Genomic DNA, 17,433 nt, shown 5'->3' with positions numbered 1-17,433 from the left:
TGAGAGAGGTTCATTTCACTTCCTCTGGGACATTGTGCCTTTTTTTTTCTTTGTAACTAGGGTTCCAAACAGGCAATCATTGCTGCTGAATTTCTCTTTAACAGTTCAAGACTGTTAAATCAGATTTGGAGAGACAGTTCAAGACTGTATTGATAGTTCCTTTTTAGGGATGAGATTAAAAGCGAGACTTCCATAGTCCTAACCAAGACAGGTTTTGCTGCAAGAAATCCTTGAAATTTAGTTTTGGCATCATCTTCCTGAGTCCGTTATCTAGACAGTGCAAAGCAGTGGGGCCTGACAGAAACCTGAAAAAACGATGGAAGGGGAGAAAGACACATATGCCAGTTGGCCTCAAAAATGAACATCTCTCACTGTATTGCTATCAGGATCACTGGAAGAGCTCGTCAGAAAGGTGGACCCCTCCCAGGACCCCACACCTCCTAAGTCTTCATCAGCTGGAGGTGCACAGCCACATTGGGAAGTAGGGTGGAACTGTTGAACTCTGGGACAAACAGATGAAGGGAATAACAAAGGAACAGAGGTGAAAAAAAAAGATAAAGGAAAACATGAAATAAAGTGAGCAGAAGCCCAGTGGAAAGGAACCATAAAATAGCAAAATAGCTCACAGAGCTGGGTGGAGCAGCGGTGGCCAGGTGTATGGGGGCGTATGAACTTAGTGAGAAAGCAGCATGTGGCCTAAGGCTTCGTAAACCTTGGTTCTCCTGGGAGTCCCTGCTTCGGGAACACCAAGACAGACAAACAAAATTCTCAAATATTCCAAATTAGGCTGGTCAAGTAGGCTAATATACAAGAAAGACTGGCCTCAAGGGAGGGGGCCAGGCACAGACCCCTGCAACATCCTTCTCTAGCAGTTCTGGGGGTGGGGTGGTGGTGGTGGTGTGTGTCTCAAGATCAGCCCAGACTGGTCCTGGCATCCCCAAACTAAGGGTGAGCTCCCTGGACAGTGCCTGGAGGGAATGCCTTCCGCCTGGCCCATATAGGCTCTGGCAGTTTTCAATCTTCTCCTTGAAGTGCAACTTGAGGGCTTCTCACATGGACGAATCCAGAGGCCTGTGTGCTGACACGTCCTCACTCACCCCTCCTGGATCATCATCCTGATACACGGTAACTGATGTGGCTGTCCACCTCATATTGTACACAGGAGAGCTGATGGCCAGAGGGCGCTGGCTCCTAGCCGCCACTACTCCGCTTTCACTGGACTCCTCACAATCTGGGCTGCTTGGGTGGGTAGAACCATCTCTGAACCATGGAAGGTACACTTGCAGGTCGGGCTTGCCGGGCCTTGTCAGCACTAGCATGTACCGCCTCCTCGCCTTTTCCTTGACCGCTTGCTCCACCTTCTTATCATAGTTGTCCTGGATAAGCTGATTCTATTGGCTGTGGCATGAAGACATGACTCATGCCCAGCCGTCCACCAGGCTTGCAGCACGGACCCAGCCCTGGATCCGGCGGCACTTCCACCTGGATCCCTGGGTGAGGAGCTACTGCCACACCTACAGCTGCCCTCCTGCCCTCACAGTGTATTTAGAGCAGAGGCTTTGTAAATACATGACTAAATTCTTAGTCCATGTCTGGGAAGTTCAATTAGTTTTGTTTCAAATGACAAACATTAAAATGGTTTGGTCTAACAAAATGCTCCATTTTGTTTTAAGAGTCAATGTGATCCCTGCTTTTAAGTGGATACTAGGGCTGCTTCCACCACGGTGAGCAAAAGCAAGATTCTCTGAGCAAGTTCTAAAGAGTCTAGAACACACCTTGAGAATGAATGGAGCAGTCTTCCTGCCCAGTTTCATATTTACTCTATCCTTCCAGAAGAACAGGGCCGGGAACATATTCATTTAACACAAGTGACACAAGAGAGTTGCTGCCGAAAAAGAAAAACAAAACAAAACAAAGAAACAAAAAAGGAGAGAGTAACAAAGAATTAACTGTAAAAAGAATTCTAAAATAGTCAAGAGCCAATAAGCTTAGGGTGTGAGTACTTTAGACCCAGGGATAGAAAACTTGAGAAGATGAAATTATTAGAAAATGGAAGGCAAACCAGTAAAATAGTAGTAATAATATTGATAAATTAATTTTTCACCTTTTGAGGACAAGAGGAAGAAAAAGTTTCCAATTGTAGCAAACATTGACTGATATACAATGTTCAGATCCTGGGAAATAAAGTCATGTTCATTTCACAACACCATATTTAACTAAGACATTGACAAATTCCATTGAATAGAGAAGAGTAAAATAAAGAAACTCTTACATGTTCTTCCAACTCTGTTGAACTCTACATTAGTTTAGACTTTATTACATAACTTAAAAATGGTCCCCAAGTAAAAGAGAAAAAACAAACACCTTCTCCTCCACCCCTCAACTCCCCCCCCCCATACATGAAGTATGAATTCAATATATCTCACTAAGGTCGGTCTTTGTGAGTTTGTATCTCAATGCTGTCCTGGGAGGAATTATTACTATGCAAAGAGTTAAGCCAGCAGATAGATGTTTGAAGATCTAGAATTGAAATAGAACAGGAAGGAGTTTTCAGGAATGTGAGGACAATTGCCTTTCTTTTGATGTATATCTCATCCAGGAAAAGTAAGCACCTTGCCTTGAACGGAGTGCATGATCTTTGGCTAGGGCATTCCAGTTTAAGAATTATATCATTAAAGATTTACACAGAAATTTCTAAAAGTGTTCATTTCATGTTATGGAAAATAGTGGGGGGAAAAACACAACCTAGAAAAAATCTACTTGCCAAATGTTAAAGAATGAACTAAATATATTATCCACACAATGCAATGAAAATAGTTGAGATAGAAAGCTATTCACACTATATTGTTAAGTTAAATGAATTAGATTAAAATTTGTATATATATATATATATTTTTTTTTTTCGCATTATTTTATCCAAAAATATGGAAGGAAAGGATAGAAAGATAATACGGTAATTGTGGCTCTCTCTCTGGGTTAGAAGACTTTGGGTCTGTCATTTTAATTTTCTTCTTTTGACTTATTTCCTGATTTTTCCTTAGTGAATTTGTATTGCCTTTTGTCATGAATACAAATGCATTTTAAATTTGAGGCTATATACATTTAGTATTTAGGATGTAAAAGACATACATATTTATTTTAAGAATTAATATATATCCATTTACATAAAGGCTACGCATGATATAAAGATATGTACTTGTAAAGACAATGCCTATATTTTTCTCATGCCTCCCTATGTCGTCAGTTCTGTTTTTCAACCAAACTGACCTTATTTGGTTGTTTAAACGTATCATGCTTATTCCCATCTTAAGATAATTGCTTGAGCTAATCCCTTTGTCTTAAATATTTTCTAACATCTACGTGGTTGGCCCATTATCCTCATGAAGGATTTGGGTCCCATGTCACCTTCAGAAAGAGGAAATCTCTGGCCACTTTCCTTCAAGTGGCTTTCTTAAGTTTCTATTTATTTTCCTCAGAATACTGATCACAATCTATAGTTCTCTTGCCTATTATTTGTGTGCTTTAAAATGTGTGTCTCCTCCAGAATGTAAACTTCATGAATGCAGAAACCTTGTCAGTGATCATTGTATCTTCAAAACCTAGCACAGGCCTGACATAGAGTGAATTAACTCATGAACTTTTTAGCAAAAATGGCAGGCATTAAGGCTTTCATCAAAAAAACTGGAGAACCAGTGTTCAGTGTTGGGTGGAGATAAACTTACTTCATAGTCTTACTAATATGAATGTGTCTTATATACATTTGAATTTATATATATGTAGATATACATAGAAACTTACATATGTATACAGGCACACATCTACTTATAATTTTTATCTATATATTAAATGTGTGTAAATATATTTATTTATATACATATAAATTTTATACAAAATATCAAACACATATAGAAATAGAGAGAAGATTATGATGAATCTCCTTCATGGTTCTATCAACCACTTTTAACAGTTATTAACTCGTGGTTAATCTTGTTTCACAGACAGAACCCCTCATTTCTCCCCCTGTCTGGATTATTTTAAAGCTAATTCCAGACATATTATTTTGTCCTGAAATTTTAATGTGGAATCAAAAATAAAACTAGCCATAATTTCATTATTGCACCTCATATTAATAATACTTCTTTAACACTTTTAGTATATAGTGTTTTCAAAAATGTGTATTTAAAAAAATTTTAATCTAAAGCACTTTTTCCATAAAACTCTTTCATATCCCATCTTCTTTTTAAATTAACCTTTAAGTCTTAGCTTCCATGTAGTTAGATATAGAGGCTTTTTTCCCCCTTAACTTGGATAATTTTTTAGCTTTCAGAAGTGAACTCATTTTCAAGTTGCTTGAGGGATAAGATAGCAAAACAATCTTGTCTTATACATTTTCTTCTCCTTCTTCTTCTTCTTTTGGTGTGTTTTCCCATTTTTAAAAATCTCTTTTAGTCTTCTCATTTTGTTACTCTTCCATCAGATGATAAATCACCTTCAAAGAGTAAATGACCCTGAAACTCCATTCTAATGAATAGTCTGAATTTGTAAATAGTCAATAAGTATTTGTTGATTTTATTTTATTCTGGTACTTGGATATTGGGGTATAGCATAATTTTGATAGTAATTTAGGAGTTGCTGTATAGGAGTAATCTTGATTTAGTTAATATAACAGCAATCTTGCCCTTTTTTTTCAATAAACTGCAGTTTTTTTCCCCCTCTTTATAACCTTAAGTTGGTCCTATTTCTTAAGGCAATTCTTGATAATGTTAAGTAACTGAGTTCATCATGAGTTGTTAATAAGAACAAGAAACAAAATCTTCACAAGTCTGCAATATCCTGGCACAAACATGGCAAAACAGAAAATTCTAGTGAGTTGCTGTAAATATAGCATGATTGTACCAGATTTCCAATTATTAGTAAGTTATATTCTTGGTCTTCAAGTCAGGATGGTAAGCTGAAACATCAGTGATGAACACACCATTCTGTGGTTCACTCATTTGGTGAGTAAGAGCATGCTAACGAACCCTTCCCAGCTGCAGCCAACAACATATGCTAGATATCAGCTAGTGGATCTCTATGGCTGGTCTTTTTTTCTCTCTTCCAAATACTGCATTCCATCTATCTAACACTGTCACATATTCATCAGCTTGCCTCAGACTAGTGGATAAAAGAGTGATGGAAACATCCCTGGAGACTTGGAGATTTGCCTCTGGTTTTGATGGGGTATTATTCTCAGGATTCACACATTTATTGACCTCAATACTAGTGAGGTCAACATGACAATGCAGTGTGTATTGATTTGGTTCAATTCAGGAATTGCTCATTTATCGTTTATATTTATGTAAATAAAGCACTATTCTTTCATCTTCCAATTACAGCATGTTACTGAATTAATGTGATTAAAGATGAAGCTGGACTATGAAGCTGGACCAATGTTAACAGGGTCTTTCTTTTTGTCATAAAGTGCAAAGGAGCAATCTTGTAAAATTAATATATTTCTAAGGAGGTGAATATGTATTCCAGCATCAATTATTATAAACCCTTTCCTCTTTTTCTCTCTTGTTCAAGCCAATTTCATGCTAAAACACCTTGACATAGTTTCTTTTTATTCCTTGCTTTCCTCTCTGTTCTATGTCTGCATCTCCAAATTATATTATCTGGTAGATTTTTCTATAAAGGGGAATACAATATCTTTGAGATGAACAAGGTTGGAAGGAATTTAGCATCTGAAGAGTTTTGAATAGGCATGTCTGTTATTTTTATTGAAATGTTTTCAGCTACCTATTTTTCTTAGCACAATAATAAAAAGGACACTATATGGAGTAGGAATTATGAGTTCATACATTTGGTGACTGAACTGCCTTTTCCTAGGTCATTGCTTTGTTGTCTAAGCTTGAAATCACATTTTGGAACCAATAATATAGAAGACACAGAGCTATGACCCAAAAGATAAATCTTTTTTTTTTTTTAATTGGGGAGGGGAAATTAAGTTTAGGAATGTAAAGAATTATATGGTTCTTGCTCTAGTTTCTGTAACAGAACAGCTCTGGCCACTGAAGTATAAACATATGCTCTGTTTATAATTAGCATGATATCTTGACTTTTAATACTGTTTGGTACAGAAATCATTTTACTGAAAGATGGCAATAACAAAGGGCCTTTGGTATCTATTTCAACTCATCATTTATCCATTCAGTATAAAAATAAATTGAAAAGTGCATTCTGTAGGGCATAATTTTAAGGAAAATACAGAGTGGTTGATATTGTGGTCTATTTCTTAAACTTATCAAACTATATCACCACCGAGAGACATTTACTGTGGGGACAAGAGATTCATTCCTAAGCCCTCCCTTTGGCTGCCAGGTAAGGGGTATTCAAGAACTGACAGCAGCATAGCATTTAAGGGCATCAGTCTGGTACGAAAAATGAATATAGAAGAGATGGAATCACTGGGCATTGAGCAGCAGGGAAGGAAATGATTTGTGCTGCCTGCTGATACATAAAGGTATATTATGCACAATAAGAACAGCTTAGCTCCCTCCGCTCCCTGGCTTCCTACTCTCTAGAATTGAAGGGACATAATGTACAGGATCAGTTTATCTTCCAGCAAGGCCTGGGCAATTATTTGGTATTGATTTTCTGAAAGTTTGGTTTTACATGTCAGCATTTTGTTGGCAAACTTCGCAACATAATCCAATCAAGTCGGTGCAGAGATGAGTGTGGGGAGAGATAAACCCTCAGGAGCCAGTGCTTTGCATGGTCGGTAGGTCGCCCTGTACATTAAGGACGCGCCTGCCACGAGCTATCAGGGGAATTGCAAGCTTGGGGAATCCCTGTGCCTGATTGCGGCTCTCCTCCCAATGCTGCACTTTTGACCTCTGTATTGATTCTGTCCTCTCATCAAAAGCGCTGATGTAATCCCATGTGCTAGGATCACGCAGTGATTTGCATTTAGGAGCTGCAACTGTGCGCTGACCCCAAACCATTTCATCAGAATGAAAGTAGACCAAATGGCAGATGCGCTTCCCATAATATTAAAGTCTATTGTGCCATTTGGTAGGTTTCCTTACCATCTATAGAGGAAAAGCATACACCACCTGGTCCAAATTTTGATTTCATTCTGCCAGAAACTGAGAAATTCTTTGAAACTTAACGGACCAAAATGGATTTTATTGATTTCCACATTCAGGCCAATAAGTAGCATCCCTCTTTGTTCAAGCTTAACAAAGTAATAAAAGTATCTGAATATAGTTTCAGAAATTCTAGCACTTTACAAAATTATTTTGTTATTTTTCAGTGATTTCTTACTAATGTATACCTATCGTGCAGTCTCTATTCATTGACTATCTACCTAAATATACTAAATAGAAATACCACTTAAGAATCCTCTGAGGAAAATAATAGGCATTTCATTAAAAAATCCAATGCAATCTAAATATTGACCATTAAAATATTTGGTTTCTCCTCCCCTCCCCCTCTTCTTTCCTCTCTTTTCCTTCCTCCTTTAAGTAGTATGGAAAATGGGGAGAAGAACCACTTCTGAGGCATAAACACATAAAGAGAACGTCACTGGAACTCGACGTAAATCTAGTTACTTGCATTGTATTCTGCTTTCTTATATTATTTTAGATCTTATTAATTCTCATTTATTAATTTCAATCAGTAAATACTGACAATTTATGTATAGGTGCTAGAAATTCAGTGATGAGAAAAACAGATGTGGTCCCTCATAGAACCTATAGTCCAAATGGGAACACAATCAACAAATAATTGTAGCAATAAATATAAATATAATACAGAAGGAAAAATTTATATTAACAGCTGATAGTAGAAATTATTCTATAAATGGAATCATAAATATTTGAAAAAATACTGAAGTGAGCTTTGTTGGGGGAGAGTGAAGAGACTGAATGAAGGTGCCGGGTCTGGTTGGAGTCATTCATTGAATATCCTGGGTAGGGTGAGGGAGAGTGGATTTACCAGCTCTCTTATGTAGGGAGAGAGAGAAGAGACTTAGTGGGAATAGAACCAAAAAAATGGGAGTTTAAATCAAGTTTGCACATCAGGGTAGAGGGGCTCTGGGATTAGCAGAAAAATATGGGGATTTTCTGGATTCTTACAAGATAGGAACTTGGAGGCTTAAGGCAATAGTCTATAATTTTCATTCTTTCTTCCTTTTTTTAAAAAAATAAGACTTCAGTAAATTCTGTAAATTACTGAATGTGCAAAAAAGTGTAACAGGGATTCTAGTTTAGATTGGGGTGAGAGTAGCTTTAGACAAAGCCTCTTGGTTTTTCCAGACCTTGAGATACTCGATTTCACTTCAAAAGAAGAAAATAATTGCAAAAATGTGTGTTCATAAAAATGTTAAATTAGGAACTACTGACTATGATTTAGATTACATAGTAAATTTATATTGTGCTTTAATTCAAATTGTGTTGATAAATCCTTAAAGGAATCTTGTGAAAAAGTGAGGATAAGACCATTGACATTCAGACAGTCATTTGCTAAAGGCTAACCAACAGTAAGTGGCAGTGGCAGAATTTGAATCCAGGTCTTCTCCCTGAAAACTCTGTGCTCTTTCCATTAACTTTGTAATACAGTATTTGAAGTTGTTTGAAAGCATTCACCAGCATTTAAAAAAAGAAATAGCTATCTATGTCAATAAATAAAAAATAGTACTCAATTATTTCTTTAAAAACAAGTACGTTTATTCAAATTTCTAGGAATGGGTGTATTGAATACATTGAAGTTTACTTCTAAAGACTCTGTGCTTGTAGCTTCTAGAGGATTGAAAGGGGTTTCAGACATGCTGCCCCATATGTTTCTCACTGACCTGGAAACAGTAAGAGATGGGTTGGATCTTTCTTAAGAGCATGGGGGATCCTTTAAATTCCAACCTTTAGAAGCCAGCTTTGGGGGACGGGGTGTGACAATAGACCTGTCCCTGAGATAAGCGTCTATAGTGTCATTAAATAATCTCCATGTTGTTGACTTTTGTCTTGGGGAAGAGTAGTTTAGTGCTCTCTTTGACTAATCCCCTGTCTCTTCTGTCATATTCCCATGATTAATATTTTATGGCAGGGACTTAGTTCTATGAATCACAATTGACAACATGATCGTACTTATTAATCATTATTTAAATCCATTATTAGATAACAGATAATCGAGTGGACTGTCCTTTATATAAGTAAGGATGCTGACTAACCAAGTTTTCAATGTGTTCATTGCTCTTTATTATCATTCATTATCTATAACTTAGGGGATAAGCCACTGAATTTGGATTCTAAAGCTCAAAGTTTAAAACCCAACTTCACCACTTTATTAGAGGTCTGACCCTAGGTAAGTTATTTAACCTTTCTAGACTCCAGGTTCATCCTCAATGAAGTGAGGTTAATGATACTTAACTTTCAAAATTCTTTTCAGGATGAAATTAGATTTCAAGTATTAAGTAAACTAATGCATGGCTTTCTTTGCTCTTTGTTTTATTCATTTGGGAGATATACAGAGCAAATTAGCAGTGCAGTATGGATTGGATAGATTGGGAAAGAATGTTATTTGTGTCCCTTGTTAGCATTGAGATACGTAAACCCAGATCTCTGGCTGAAGGTCATCTGCATATGGACATAGTGATCTTTCCCTTGTTTTTGAGCTTTCATGTTTCCACTTGATTACATCCTCTTTTTCAGGAATTAAAAGTTTTGATTAGAAATGAAAGGTAGAACCTATGATTTCAGGCCCTAGATCTTTGTAATTTATTTAATGCCATGTGTTCCTAACCTTCTTGTTCATTAAATTTGCCCAGAGTGTTCTTCAGGAAAATCAAAGTCTGTGAGTGCAACTTTGAAGTGAGGGGGTAGCGTAACCTAACTGCTTCATCATGGTGGGAAATACTTGCAAGAAAAATGTGGGTTTTTATTCAGAAGCTCCTCCTCTAGGAGCTCTCTAGGATGCTTTGAAGCTACTCATGCTGTATGTAAATCAGATATATGTATTCATTATTTCCAGTGACGATAACTTTGGGAAATGTTTAATGGCATTCCACCTCAGATTGCCTCATCTCAAATGTTGATTGCAGCAGATAACAATAGTGCTAGGTTGTAAGTAGTTTAGGGGCTGGAACCAATGACATTTAGGCCAAGAAAGATGGACCTTTTTGAGTGTTCATGATCTTCCTTACTGTCCTTTTATTATAGCTAATTTGTTTTATATTCACTTTAGAACCCCCTTCCATGTTGATTTCATCTGTCTCCCCTAGATTCATTTACTAGAAAGATAAAATGTTCATCAAATTATTTTTCACCTTGAAAAACATTACCTTTGACAACCAGGTGTCTGATGAGTACATTTTTGATGTTGCTGCTAAGAAGTATGGGCCATTTTATTTAAATTAGTTCATTCTGAGGCTGGATATATGTCAGCATTTTGTGCATTGGTTCTTACTAGAAATAAATATAAAAGATTAGGGGACACATTAAAGATTGAAGCTTTTCTCCAAGATCAAAATATTTCAGATACTTTTAAGATTAGAAGGCAAGTTTAGGATTTAAAATAGCATATGTCTATTGCAACATGTGACTTGCACTTGTTTATGGTGTCAAAACCTTAATTTTGGAGACTAAAAATATAAGTATACAAATATAAAACAAGAATATATTTCCTGTACTTGCAGTAATGATTGGCTTTGATTTTGATAACTTAAATTAAGTTATTACCATCTAGTTCTATAAAGTGTATCTAAACAATTTCACAGGGCCATCAGAATAATCTCTTTGGTTAGAGTAGTCAAGAAGAAGGCCTGTGATACATTGCAGGACTAGTTCCATGTCACAGGTGTGGGAAATGTGTTCCATAGATGGTGAGAGAGCAGTTATGCTATGGGGGCTATAAGGGTGACCAGTGAGGGTACCTGCCAATGGAGGTCTCCAATGGTTGTGTAAGCTACCAGGTGGGAGCCCCTTCCCCATGGTGCTCAGAGCCTTTTCATGGGTGTGGGCTTAGTCTATGTGACCAGGAACCTCTGGCTCTTATTTTCAAGCTATTAAAAGAGCTCCAGTCCATGCTCACCTGAGAGAAGATGAGCTTCATGAACCCAGCCACATTCTCCCCCTGTATTTTTCAGGTGAATCAACATAAAGGATATATAAAATATTATAGAAACACTGATCACATCTGAATGTTATCAATAAGTATTTTTTTCCAGGTCGAATAACCAAGTCTATAGAGCTTTTAACTTGCCCTATGTTGCATTTTGAATACATTACTAAATGGTAATTTTTGTAGTAGTTTCTTTCTGCTACATCAGTGTATAGAGAAGTTGAACGTTTCACCCTTCCATAGTGACAGGTGATGTGTCTGATTGTTTGCTGATGGTGATTTGGAATATTGATGCTGTAGAGAAAGAACTACATTGAACAGGCAATCTGCACAGCTCACAAATGACACAAAGAGCATTTGATATAAATAAACTGTCCACTGGATGCTGCAGCTTTGTGCAGACTCATTTTCAAATTTTCCTTTTTGAATTATTAAATAAACCATGTCCAAACAACTCTGATTATTATCCAATCCATATGCTTCAACACCAACTTTTTGTGTAATATCAAGTGACTGCAGTGGTCAGTTGGACCAATCATGAATGCGCCCTAGTTCTGGAAATGATTCAAGCACTCAGGAGGGCGCACTGCAGCATCGTATGCAGATTGGGACACCTGCTGCATTGCTGACAGAGGCCAAAGCACTCTCTGCCTTCAGGAATGTGTGCAGGCTGTGAAATACATTTAGTTCCTTATCTAGAACTTTAAGCACAAATCCATCTTTTTGCAATTTTAAGCTGGTGTAGGTGGATTAGATATCTCAATATAATCCAGCGATACCTCTGCACAGCAGAATTACATACATAACCTGTATTGTAAATACAATGTGATAGTGCATATTTCTGAAAGTCGTGGTCTAAAAAATAAAATGCTGCCTTTGGTTTTTGAACAAATACAGTATCTGCCAGAAGTGGAGACTGTGGTATGCAGGCACGTAGCCATGTGTAATTGATAAAATGTGATAAAATGATCGTTTCGTACCTACATCAATATACAGTTCATCTCGATAAATAACTCCTAGGACAAACACTGTGGATGCTTTAGGGTTTTAGGCTTTTAATTAAAATGGAACAAAAACATTAAACTGTACGTTTTGGGATTTTAGCAGCCTCTCTTGAAAAGGATATCCTTCAGTCTGCGGACATATTTGTGACATTCACAGGGAACAAATGTGAGTAGTATTTTTCCAGTCCTCATGAAAAAGAGGCTAAAAATGCATGGTATAGAAATCTTAAGATGAAATGGTTTCCTGAGAACGTCTCTGTTCCCCACCACAGCTCCCTCCCAGGGCCTGGGAAGGAGGGTGGGATTCAGAGGGCCTCTCTGATAATTGCCGGTGATTGGAGGTAGCACTCTTTCTCTGGCACTTTTGCCTTCGTCCTGGTGTGCTGCCATTACTCACAATGACTGCTGAAGCAGAGGGCTTTCTTTCTATTGCCTGTGTGTGATTTTGACGTTGGACACAGGGAGGCAGGGCGAAGCAGTGGCACAGCCTAAGCTGGGGAGGCAGAATCTTGGAGGCTACTATTATACTTTCCAGAATGCACAGATTGATTACAGGAGGCTCGGCTGATGACCACCTAACCCTAAACATGCATCCCGAGCTGCAGTTTCAGACACATAGTAATGACTCTTTTCATTCCATTGTCTTCTGAAAATTGATTTGGGTTTTCTTTGACTCATTTTTTTTTCTAGAAAAACACTGGTTACCTTTATGTGGCAAACTCTGCCTCATTAAATACATAGATTATGCTGTGTATGCATATCATGTATATTTCTTTTGTCTATTTTTATAGGTTTTGGAATACAAAGGAAGAAAAGAAAAGCCTTATATTGCAATGCAGTGATAGCCTATTGTGGAACAAATTAATCTGGTTATCTGTCCATAATTTTGATAATAAATGACATGCTGACAAAACATGAAATTATTACTATAAATGAATGAGGTAAGAATTTTTTTTTACACAGTAGATTCAATGTTTATATAACATGGTTTAAAGGCTCTATTACATATGTGTAGATTTTCAAAATTCTTGTGAGAGATAAGAAACGGTCTCAAAACTTGAGAAAAAATGAGTCAGAAGTTAGATTTTTAAAATCACTTTTAGTTCTTTCTTGAAATAATCATTTTTCACTGTGATTTCACTTTTCAGTCTGGAAAATGGGATGTTATCTAATGAAAAAATGATAGTGATGGGATTTAATTGGTATAGTTTGTGAGATACTATCCAAATGGGCAAATGTGAGATGATCTGTTGATAATACATAAACTAAGGACAGGAGGTAAGATGTGTGTGTGTTCCTTTCGGCATCAGACCTGAAGGCTCGCACAATACTAATAATTAAAATAAAAATATAACCCTTATAATTTCAAGTGGAAAAGAAATTTAGTCAACCAATTATTAATGATCCAACTTAATAAAGACATTGCCTGTTTTTTTTTTTTTTCCTTTAGGCACATTTTAGCCATCATTGTTGACAAATACTAGCCCCAAAGTGGGTACTTCAACATTTCAAAATCATTGTCAGGAGAAAAAAAGGGCTGGGTATATTATGCTATATATTTTCCACATGGACAATGAAAATAAGCCCTTGTGATTCCATAGCCCCTTAGCCACTCTTTCCTCTCCCCCCCGTCATCTGATCACATTATTCACACAAAGAACCAATGAGCCATTGTGCCATTACCTTAAAATCTTATATTAATGAGACAGCTACAGTTTTTAATCATTTGAGTTAAGCCTTGAATATTCTGTTTGCTAATATCTTGCATTCATTTAAAATGAGAACAAATATTTTATTTGCAAATAATGAATAAAATATAGATTTTTTTTTCATAAAATTGTCAAACATTCGGAAGAAGGCATCTAATTCTTAAGGGAGTACTTTTATCTCTAAAAGCATGAGTTTAAAAGAAGACAAAAATGTGTTCTGGAGAGTCGGCTAGGGAGATGTGGATCCTGGCACTTGGCTTTTCTTGCAAGATTTTTGGGTGGAAATAAATACATACAAATATTGTATGAAAAGCCCACTTCTATCACTTAAGAAAAAGCAAAAACATTTGAGATAGCATTTAAATGGTACCTGAAAAATGTATACTTAGTATCTTTTGGAGTTCTCACTGTCTGAATTTAAAAAAAAAATTTTTTTTACCTCATCTTTTATTATGGTAAGTTTGCTTTTGTTTATTGAAATGGCTTAGAAAAGCACTTTAAAAAAGTTTATACAGCACTAGAATTTAACTTTTTTTCCCTTTGAGCTAATAACTCTTCTCTAATTGAAAGCACGACATCCAGAAATTCAGGCTACCTTAATTCCATATATGTCAATATTACATGAATTAGAAAATGGCCTCACCTTTTAAAATTCTTATATAAAAGGGCAGTAGCATATTTAACCTCTTGAAAGTTGCCAAGAAAATTATCTGTGGACTAGAATTATTTTTTATTTTATCATTTTTTCTTGTTTGATGAAAAGTCTAATTTTTGTTGGCATGCTAGCCAAGAAAGGGGTTAAGCTATTAAATTCTGAATGCCTCTTAGTTAATGAATATAAAGGATAAGCTGTAAAATACCAATTTTAAACAAGAGAAAGGTATTTTAAAATGTAATTTTACTGTTTCTCTAATACAAATTACATTCAGTAACTAAAATCATGAACAAAATTTAGTAAAAATTGAAAGAAATTTACATAAGTGGAATTTCAATGACTGATAAAAGATACCAGAGACTTTAATACATTTATTGCACCCATATCACTGAACATACACTTTAAAAATAAACATAGGAACATAAAGGGAATTTCCCTTGATTTGTGTTTCCCACATCTCAGCATTAATCTTTTATCTAAGGTTTTATTTTCCAGTGTTCATATAGGGGCTATTGCACTGGCATTTTAAAGAATTTGGGAGTCTGCCTAAAGCTAAATATTAATATCTGGGTGAAATGGCAATGCTATTTCATTTCACAGATGAAGAAAATAATGTTTAATTCACCTGAGATTACAGACAACATAGAACTGTGGTGCTGTTTGGGAACAGGCTCCCAAATGCTCTCTTTACTTAAAAAAATTGCGTAATCTGCCCAGTTTATTGTAACCTGGAATGAAAACAGCTCCCCCTTCGCCACAATCTTGTCTTGACCTGCACCCTTAATCACATACAGATGCCCTCTTCCTTGAAACCCTTGAATCCATGCCTTTTTTCTTTTTCTTATTTATTTATTTTTTGATGATGATGATTTCTGCATTAAAATCACTCAGGAATCAAGCATTCGATCCCATTAACTGGTCAGAGCTGCTCAAATCACAAAATTTTGCTAATCTCCATCTGATGCATTCTTCTATAGAAACAACTGTATTTTCCCCGAAGTAGTTATTAGATACTTTATTTTAATTCTTGACTCTCTATCTCTCTCTTTTTTTAGCAAAAGAATCTAAGCAGCCTGATTGGAATTTCAAATGATCATCACACTGAATTTGAAAGTCTGTCTTACACAGAATATAACATTTTCTTACGTTATAACCAAGTAGAGGCAAGGAGAAGGTCCTTTTTAAATATTTTTTTTAGCCAAATGTATGTTCTATATTATTAATTCAAAATGAAAAAAGAGCAACTCATCTTTGACTATTTAATAAGATTTTCTGTCTTTTGTTAGGTTATCAGTTGCTCCCTCAATATGAAATGGTACACCAATTTCCCTCGCTTTCTGATTTGTTTATTCTTAAAGAGTGTGCAATCTATGTTAACACTTGCCAAACCACACAAAAACCAGTTTGTTAGAAAACAAAGCATTGCATTATTTTATTTATTTGTTTGTTTGTTTATTTTTAAGCAAGAAAATGAGTTTGAGTTATTGCCTGGTTTTTCTTGTCTGTTTGCTTACACTTAGTTTTCCTTTCTTCACACATGAAAAAGCAAACACTGTCCCTGTCAAATGATAAATGAAGCAGAATTGGTGACGTGTGTGTTTGTCAACACAAGCAAGATCAAATGATTGCTCAGCAGGAAGGAGCTACGGGAAATCCAATGATTTTTGACTAATTAACAAAATAATAATAATGTCTCCCTAATGATTAGTTTGTACTGGATTGTGGCCTTTTATCCAACAGATATTTCATCAGTGCAAACTAGAGTTTTGAAGACAAACTAGTGATTTCACTTGAAATCATGGATATGGAACATTTGAAAAATCTTTTGAAGCATCCTATTCTTCTCTATCACTTGAGTAATTGTGAGAACTAAGCCATAATTGTTGCATGCATTGTTGTATAACCCATGTGTGTTTTAAGTAATACTTTATAAGAAAAAAAATACATTGCATATTTTTCAGGACCATTTAAAGTTCAAGGTCATTTTATCTGTTTAAGGAATTTTGCAGAGGTACTATAAGATGTAACTTAACTGAAAATAACAATGTAAACAAGATTTTCTTTCAACATGCTAACCAAAGTTATAGTGTCCATTACATACATAGCCATATTTTTATTCATCTTTTTGGAAACTTCCAGTAAACCTAAATTCTTAGTCCTGGCAAATGCCACTGGTGCTGACATTTTCTGTACTGTTCAGTAGTCAACCACTATTTATAGGAAACACAATGAAGAAAGGGCCATCTATCAGGTTGCAGGGCATGTGCTGAGCTCTGTGGATTATTTTGCTGGAGATATATTCACAAGATTCCTGGCTCAGGACAAAGCTACATATTTCTCACTTTCCTGGGTGCCAGATTAATATCTTAAAAATACAGGTCAAGGATGAGTGAGCTTGGAACCAAGGGAACACTGTCTGGGAGAACTTAGTTGTCATGTGCTAGATTGGGAAGTGCTGCAAGAACCTTGCTGATTTGGGCATTAAAATCGCTGAATTTGTATTAAATTGCAGGAAGAGAGCTGGTAAAACTTCCAAATAGTCAGATGCAAAAGTATCTCACCAAAATAAAAAGCAGACATGATATGATGTTATTTTTTTAAGGCTTGCAAGGTATTTGCTTTGATTTATAAAATGTTTATTCTTTAATATAGCTTGTTATTTTTAGTTTTTCTATTGTGACCCTTAGCTGACATATTGATTGCAATAACAAAAACAACAAAAATACATTTTATTTCTGTTTATCCAAATCACCAAAGAGTTTTACTGTTGGGTAACTGTTGTTTGTGCTTATAGTAGTTAACATAGAGCCCTAATTATGTTGGGGGGGGACCCTAATCCTGTGCAGGTAGTTTCTCTGGCATTTCTTTCTCCATCAAGATCACTCCCAGTTTCTTCCCAGGAGCAGTGATTTCTATGATAGTAACCCAAGAAACGCCATAGTAGCATCTTTCCTTTGTCTAACCCAGGAGT

At 36.0% G+C, this 17,433-nt stretch overlaps 1 pseudogene; it reads right to left on the bottom strand.

Moving 5' to 3' along the window:
• Window positions 1-800: 800 nt before the first annotated feature.
• LOC150004340 (UPF0561 protein C2orf68 homolog pseudogene) lies at window positions 801-6,983 on the bottom strand (annotated as a pseudogene).
• Window positions 6,984-17,433: the final 10,450 nt, after the last annotated feature.

The sequence above is a fragment of the Furipterus horrens genome, unplaced genomic scaffold (assembly GCF_987537825.1).
Source record: "Furipterus horrens unplaced genomic scaffold, mFurHor1.1.pri manual_scaffold_7, whole genome shotgun sequence".
NCBI lineage: Eukaryota > Metazoa > Chordata > Mammalia > Chiroptera > Furipteridae > Furipterus > Furipterus horrens.
Note: the sequence above shows the minus strand (reverse complement) of the source record. Positions and strands in the feature narration are given on the sequence as shown.